The following is an 8589-nucleotide window of genomic DNA, read 5'->3' as shown; positions in this document are numbered from 1 at the left end:
GATCCCTCACCTTCCTCATGATCATTGATGCCCCACGAGGTGAGATCTTGCATGGATACCCAGGCCGAGGGTGATTGACCGTCATCCTGAACTTCTTCCATTTTCTAATAATTGCGCCAACAGTTGTTGCCTTCTCACCAAGCTGCTTGCCTATTGTCCTGTTGCCCATCCCAGCCTTGTGCAGGTCTACAATTTTATCCCTGATGTCCTTACACAGCTCTCTGGGCTTGGCCATTGTGGAGAGGTTGGAGTCTGTTTGATTGAGTGTGTGGACAGGTGTCTTTTATACAGGTAACGAGTTCAAACAGGTGCAGTTAATACAGGTAATGAGTGGAGAACAGGAGGGCTTCTTAAAGAAAAACTAACAGGTCTGTGAGAGCCGGAATTCTTACTGGTTGGTAGGTGATCAAATACTTATGTCATGCAATAAAATGCTAATTAATTACTTAAAAATCATACAATGTGATTTTCTGGATATCTGTTTTAGATTCCGTCTCTCACAGTTGAAGTGTACCTATGATAAACATTACAGACCTCTACATGCTTTGTAAGTAGGAAAACCTGCAAAATCGGCAGTGTATCAAATACTTGTTCTCCTCACTGTAAAACACTAAACAAGAATGGTGTTCATGTGAGGACACCACTGAAGAAGTCACCGCTGTCCAAAAAAACATCTGAAGTTTGCAAAAGTGCACCTGGATGTTCCACAGCGCTACTGGCAAAATATTCTGTGGACAGATGAAACTACAGTTGAGTTGTTTGGAAGGAACACACAACACTGTGTGTGAAGAAAAAAAGGCACAGCACACCAACATCAAAACCTCATCCCAACTGTAAATTATGGTGGAGGGATCATCATGGTTTGGGGCTGCTTTGCTGCCTCAGGGCCTAGACAGCATTCTATCATCGACGGAAAAAATAATTCCCAGGTTTATCAAGACATTTTGTATGAGAACGTTAGGCTATCTGTCCGCCAAATGAAGCTCAATGACCCAAAACATAGAAGTAAATCAACAACAGAATGGCTTCAACAGAAGAAAATAGAGCTAGCCCATGTTAGGCCCATCTCCCGGCTAGCTGAAGAGTTCCATCAGCCACTCCTGGGCTACTATACCTATTTTGGCAATTGGCCTGGACCCATTTTACTGTCGGTGCGGATCCCCGCTGGTCCTTCACGACTAGACTACCAACGTAATCTGCCTGAGGGGGTTATTCAACTGGCCCCTCCGTTGCGACATGCCCATCTGCTAGCCTGCTAACCACGGACCGCTGGCTGTCTAGAGCATATCGGCTGTTAGCTGAATAGGTCCATCGGACAATTTCTTGGGCCACTATACCTATTCTGGCAATTGGACTGGTCCCCTTTACCACATGGAACCCTACTAATTCATCACGACTGGTCTACCAAAGTAAACGCACGAGGAGGCTATAAACAGACTTCCCCATCGCGACGTCCCTCTGAGGACCTTCTGCTAGCTCGCTAGCCCCGGCCCGCTAGCTGTCTGAATTGCCGTGTCTCCAACCAGCCTCACTACTCACTGGACCCTTATGATCACTCGGCTACGCATGCCTCTCCTTAATGTCAGTATGCCTTGTCCATTGCTGTTCTGGTTAGTGATTATTGTCTTATTTCACAGTAGAGCCTCTAGCCCTGCTCAATATACCGTAGTCAACCCTTCAGTTCCACCTACTACGCATGTGATGACATCACCTGGTTTAAATGGTGTTTCTAAAGACAACATCTCTCTCATCATCAGTCAATGCCTAGGCGTACCTCCATTGTATTCACATCCTACCATAACTTTGTCTTTACATTATGCCTTGAATCTATTCTATCGCGCCCAGAAACTTGCTCCTTTTAATCTCTGTTCCGAACGTACTAGACGACCAGTTATTATAGCCTTTAGCCATACCCTTATCCTACTTCTGTTCCTCTGGTGATGTAGAGGTTAATCCAGGCCCTGCAGTGCCAAGCTCCACTCCTATTCCCCAGGTGCTCTCATTTGTTGACTTCTGTAACCGTAAAAGCCTTGGTTTCATGCATGTTAACATTAGAAGCCTCCTCCCTAAGTTTGTTTTATTCACTGCTTTAGCACACTCTGCCAACCCTGATTTCCTAGCCGTGTCTGAATCCTGGCTCAGGAAGACCACCAAAAACCCTGAAATTTCCATCCCTAACTATAACATGTTCTGACAAGATATATCTGCCAAAGGGGTGAAGTTGCAATCTACTGCAGAGATAGTTTGACAACTCTGAAGGCTATCCAGGTCTGTGCCCAAACAGCTTGAGCTTCTACTCTTAAAAATCCACCTTTACAGAAACAAGTGTCTCACTATTGCCGCTTGCTATAGACCACCCTCTGCCCCCAGCTGTGCTCTGGACACCATAAGTGAACTGATTGCCCCCCATCTATCTTCAGAACTTGTGCTGCTAGGTGACCTAAACTGGGACATGCTTAACACCCTGGCCATCCTACAATCTAAGCTTGATACCCTTAATCTCACACAAATTATCAATGAACCTACCAGGTACAACCCCAAAGCTGTAAACACGGACACCTTCATAGATATCATCCTCACCAACTTGCCCTCCAAATACACCTCTGCTGTTTTCAACCAAGATCTCAGTGATCACTGCCTCCATGCCTGCATCCGCAATGTGTCTGCGGTCAAACGACCACCCCTCATCACTGTCAAACCTGTCCTATAACACTTCAGGGAGCAGGCCTTTCTTATCGACCTGGCCCGGGTATCCTGCAAGGAATTTGACCTCATCCCGTCAGTAGAGGATGCCTGGTTATTCTTTGAAAGTGCCTTCCTCACCATCTTAAATAAGCATGCCCCATTCAAAAAATGTAGAACCAGGAACAGATATAGCCCTTGGTTCTCTTCAGACCTTGACCAGCACAAAAACATCCTGTGGCGTTCTGTATTAGCATCAAATAGCCCAAATATGCAACTTTTCAGGGAAGTTAGGAACCAATATACACAGGCAGTTAGGAAATCTAAGGCTAGCTTTATCAAGCAGAAATGTGCATAATGTAGCACAAACTCAAAAAGGTTCTTGGACACTAAAGTCCACGGAGAATAAGAGCCACTCCTCTCAGCTGCCCACTGCACTGAGGCTAGGAAACACTGTCACCACCGATAAATCCAATATAATTGAGAATTTCAATAAGCATTTTTCTACTGCTGGCCATGCTTTCCACCTGGCTACCCGCCCAAGCCTCCCCCATTTCTCCCTCACCCAAATCCAGATAGCTGATGATCTGAAAGAGCTGCAAAATCTGGACCCATACAAATCAGCCGGGCTAGACAATCTGGACCCTCTCTTTCTAAAATGATCTGCAGAAATTGTTGCAACAACCTATTACTAGCCTGATCAACCTCTCTTTCATAATGTCTGAGATTCCCAAAGATTGGAAAGCTGCCGCAGTCATTCCCCTCTTCAAAGGGGGAGACACTCTAAATCCAAACTGCTACAGAGCTATATCTATCATACCCTGCCTTTCTAAGTATTTGAAAGCCAAGTTAACAAACAGATCACAGACCATTTCGAATCACACTGTACCTTCTCTGCTCTGCAATCTGGTTTCAGAGCTGGTTATGGGTGCACCTCAGCCATGCTCAAGGTCCTAAACGATATCATAACCCCCATCGATAAGAGACAATACTGTGCAGCCGTCTTCATCGACCAGGCCAAGACTTTCGACTCTGTCAATCACCACATTCTTATCGGGAGACTCAACAGCCTTGGTCTCTCAAATGATTGCCTCGCCTGGTTCACCAACTACTTCTCTGATTAAGTTTAGTGTATCAAATCAGAGGGCCTGTTGTCCGGACCTCTGGCAGTCTCTATGGGGGTGCCACAGGGTTCAATTCTCAGGCCGACTCTCTTCTCTGTATACATCAATGATGTCACTCTTGCTGCTGGTGATTCTCTGATACACCTCTACTCAGACGACACCATTCGGTATACTTCTGGCCCTTCCTTGGACACTGTGTTAACAAATCTCCAGACAAGCTTCAATGCCATACAACTCTCCTTCCGTGGCCTCCAACTGCTCTTAAATGCAAGTAAAACTAAATGCATGCTCTTCAACCTATCGCTGCCCGCACCTGCCCGCACGTCCACCATCACTACTCTGGACGGTTCTGACTTAGAATATGTGGACAACTACAAATACCTAGGTGTCCGGTTAGACTGTAAACTCTCCTTCCAGACTCACATTTAGCATCTCCAGTCCAAAATTAAATCTAGAATTGGCTTCCTATTTCGCAACAAAGCATCCTTCACTCATATCACAGTGCCATCCATTTTGTCACCAAAGCCCCATAACCTACCCACCACTGCAACCTGTACGCTCTCGTTGGCTGGCCATCGCTTCATGACCCACTGGCTCCAGGTCATCTACAAGTCTTTGCTAGGTAAAGCCCCACCTTATCTCAGCTCACTGGTCACCCCCAAAGCCAATTCCTCCTTTGGCCACCTTTCCTTCCAGTTCTCTGCTGCCAATGACTGGAACAAACTGCAAATATCATTGAAGCTGGAGACACATATCTCCCTCACTACCTTTAAGCATCAGCTGTCAGAGCAGCTCACAGATCACTGCACCTGTACATAGCCCAACCAACTACCTCATCCCCATACTGTATTTATTTATTTATCTTTCTCTTTTGCACCCCAGTATCTCTACTTGCACATACATCTTCTGCACATCTACTATTCCAGTGTTTAATTGCTATATTGGAATTACTTCGCCACCATGTCCTATTTATTTCCTTACCTCCCATATCTTATCTCATTTTCACACACTGTATATAGACTTTTTTCTATTGTATTATTGACTGTATGTTTGTTTATTCCATGTCTAACTCTGTGTTGTTGTATGTGTCTACCTGCTTTGCTTTATCTTGGCCAGGTCGCAGTTGTAAATGAGATTTTGTTCTCAACTAGCCTACCTGGTTAAATAAAGGTTAAATAAAAAATAACATAAATAAAAAACGATTGAGATGCTGTGGCATGACCTCAAGAAAGCAGTTCATAACAGACATCCCAAAAACATTGCTGAACTGAAACAGTTTTGTAAAGAGGAATGGTCCAAAATTCTTCCTGACCGTTGTTCAGGTCTGATCCGCACTACAGACAATGTTTGGTTGAGGTTATTGCTGCCAAAGGAGGGTCAACCAGTTATCAAATAACACTTTTTGTTGTGTTACAGACTGAATTCAAAAGGGATTACATGTTCTCTCTCACCCATCTAAACACAATACCCCATAATGACAAAGTGAACAAAATGTTTTTAGAAACCTTTGCAAATGTATTGAACATGAAATTCAGAAATATCTCATTTATATACAGTAAGTATTCACACCCCTGAGTCAATACTTTGTAGAAGCACCTTTGGCTGCAATTACAGGGATTTTACCATGAGGCCAATGGTGACTTTAAAACAGTTTTTAAAAGTACATTACATTTACATTTAAGTCATTTAGCAGACGCTCTTATCCAGAGCGACTTACAAATTGGTGCATTCACCTTATGACATCCAGTGGAACAGCCACTTTACAATAGTGCATCTAAATCTTTTAAGGGGGGGGAAGGATTACTTTATCCTATCCTAGGTATTCCTTAAAGAGGTGGGGTTTCAGGTGTCTCCGGAAGGTGGTGATTGACTCCGCTGTCCTGGCGTACCCAATTGATTTTTAAAATTAAAATGTCTCGTTGTTTTCATAAATTCCTTCTTGCGGAATAAGCACAATAAAAAGGCCATTGATTAAAATGTAATATATTTTGAATTAGTTATCGACATTGTCATTTTTAAATGCAGGCTTTTATTTGAAAGGTTTCACCGTTACCATACAGAGTGACTTTGTCGTTTGCGCTGCTGGTGGAACCAATATGGAAGCAGGGGCGCTCTTTTGGAAATTATTGCGTAACCTACGCTTGTAGCGGCGTAGCCTACGGATGTAGCGGCGTACCAAGGTTACCAAAGGAATTTAAATATCTGCAGGTTACTTCTCTATCGGGGTTTCTCTGTAATTTATGTCACATTTTGTGGTCACATTTGTGGTCAGATAAATAATGTTAGGCTAGCCTATAACAATTTCTCTAATACAACCCATGCGCCACATTTCAGGTTTCGATTTGTCCCCCCAAAAGTTCTGACTTCCTTAATTATTACAGCTGGAAGTTGAGTTGCGCTACAGGGGTGAGTACGTTTTTCGTGAGTCAGTGTTTAGCACCTCCTGCTCCTCGTATACAGTAGAACAGTACTTCTGCATAGGATGACATATTTTCCTGGATTTATGAGCTGATACTGTTCTTAAGGTAAGTGGAAAAATAACTGGCATTCTTCAATGTTGCATGTTTTTTTACAATACAAACACATTAGGCCTATTATGTAGGACATAGCCTATTTTTGAATTACCTTTATGCGATTCATAAAATGATCAACCACTGAAGATATTTGGCAAATAGTGATGTCTGATCTATCTGGGATTGATTATGCACAGCAACCTTAACCGGATGATTCCAATCTAGCAGATTCTGCTAACATGACTAACCTAGCGATGAGTAGGCTACTAGTGATGAGAAGTTAGGCTCTTTTTACTGTCTCGGATCTTTTCGACTCGTTCAGTAAAAATAACAATTCGTTCGACTCATTTCGTTCATTTGTGTCTGTAATGCCCAGAGCATGCAGTACCTCTACCCGCGAACGATGAACTGAAAACTCTCTAAAGAGTCATGATTCTACAAGCATCTCGTTCACATGTCGTTCATCACAAGGGCTTATTGTAGCTGTCATTTGTGAATGAGACTTTTAACAGTGTGCTGTAAAAACAGTACATTGGTTGATTGCTAGGCATACAAATACTACTATTTCTTGATACATTTGAAACGAGGTCTAGTTGTGACCGCAACCTGACTAGATTGTAAACAAGTATTGGCGGAATGCATTGCTTGAATGCTCTGAACAGGGCCTGGTTAAGAAATCATAGGCCGTGAGGGGGGGTTTTCCGTGCAAATTATAATTTCATGTAAACAAATCCGTGCACCACGATGCAATTCGATGTGTGGTACATTTACTATTGAAGAAAAATCCCTTTAATAATAAAGGCATAATAACTTTTGCAATGTGGCATAGACTCCACTTGAGCAGAATCATTTTTACGATTTCCACATATGGGGAACATTTGTTAATTGCCTTTCAAAAACGCATTTCATCAAATGTTATATTATATACATGATAGAAGACATCAGCTGAATGTTTTTCAATAGCACACAAATGACTGAAATAGTGACTACTTTGACAAACTGAGATCAATCTGGTCTTGAATTAGAAAAAATAGCCCAGTCCAATGAAGCGACACACAGATTGTACCATATTAGGAGGCTATATCAATCTGTGTGTCGCTTCATTGTATAAAAAATAACGACAGAAATTTCACATTTACGTAAGTAATCAGACCCTTTACTTAATACTTTGTTGCAGCACATTTGGCAGCGATTACAGCCTCAAGTCTTCTTGGGTATGACTACAAGCTTGGCACACCTGTATTTGGGGTTTGTCCCATTCTTCTCTGCAGATCCTCTCAAGCTCTGTCAGGTTGGATGGAGAGCGTCGCTGCACAGCTATTTTCAGATCTCTCCAGAGATGTTCGATTGGGTTCAAGTCCAGGCTCTGGCTGGGTCACTTAAGGACATTCAGAGACTTGTCCCGAAGCCACTCCTGCGTTGCCTTGGCTGTGTGCTTAGGGTCGTTGTCCTTTTGGAAGGTGAACCTTTGACCCAGTCTGAGGTCCTGAGCGCTTTGGAGCAGGTTTTCATCAAGGATCTGTTCATCTTTCCCTCGATCCTGACTAGTCTCCCAGTCCCTGCCGCATGATGCTGCCACCACCATTGCTGCATCACACTTCCTTGACAACAAACATGGAGAACTTTGACAAAAGTTCACAAATCAAAAGCATATTTTTGATACCTCGTAGGGATTTCCAAGACACAAAAATGTTTTTGAACTCCTGGAAAGAGATCGGGGAGGTAAACGGAATAGATGCGATTGGTGCACATGGATTGGCGCACATTCAACAAATCTGTCCAAATAAGTGGATATTTGTCAAATCCATTATGATTGATTCATTGTAACAGGCCCACAAAGTGGAAAATCTGATTTCCACATATTTGGCTTTTTTCACTAGGTAACATTTAGAAGACACTTTTTAGGAAAACTGCTAAATGCTAACTGCCATTCGTATACGCTTGTAACATAGATAGCATACAGAAATTGGTGGTGGTAGTCCAAGCAGTTTTTAACTGTAATGCAATTGATTAATGACATGAACATGTATTGGGGTTGACATCTATACAAGCATTATAATCACGTTTTTACCTCAACATAGTGTGGTGTGGTTAAAAAAATATGATTTTGCTGGGGGGGCAATGGTGGGCTGCCCCGGTCAACTGTAAGTGCTGTTATTGTGAAGTGGAAACGTCTAGGAGCAACAACGGCTCAGCCGCGAAGTGGAAGGTCACACAAGCTCACAGAACAAGACAGCAGAAGCGTGTCGCTCGTAAAAATCATCTGTCCT

At 43.0% G+C, this 8589-nt stretch overlaps 1 protein-coding gene across 2 annotated transcripts in view; it reads left to right on the top strand.

Annotated features, from left to right (window-relative positions):
* The first annotated feature begins 5993 nt into the window (after window positions 1-5993).
* LOC118358888 (cytosolic phospholipase A2-like) overlaps window positions 5994-8589 on the top strand; it is a 47850-nt gene continuing 45254 nt past the window's right edge. The window contains exon 1 of one of the 2 annotated variants that reach the window (XM_035736872.2): window positions 5994-6212. The gene's annotated coding sequence lies outside the window, so the exon portion shown is untranslated. Of the gene's footprint in view, window positions 6332-8589 lie in introns of both variants that reach the window. The other variant, XM_035736871.2, reaches the window with a different exon arrangement.

This window comes from Oncorhynchus keta, chromosome 26 (assembly GCF_023373465.1).
Source record: "Oncorhynchus keta strain PuntledgeMale-10-30-2019 chromosome 26, Oket_V2, whole genome shotgun sequence".
In the NCBI taxonomy this organism is placed as follows: Eukaryota; Metazoa; Chordata; class Actinopteri; order Salmoniformes; family Salmonidae; genus Oncorhynchus; species Oncorhynchus keta.
Note: the sequence above shows the minus strand (reverse complement) of the source record. Positions and strands in the feature narration are given on the sequence as shown.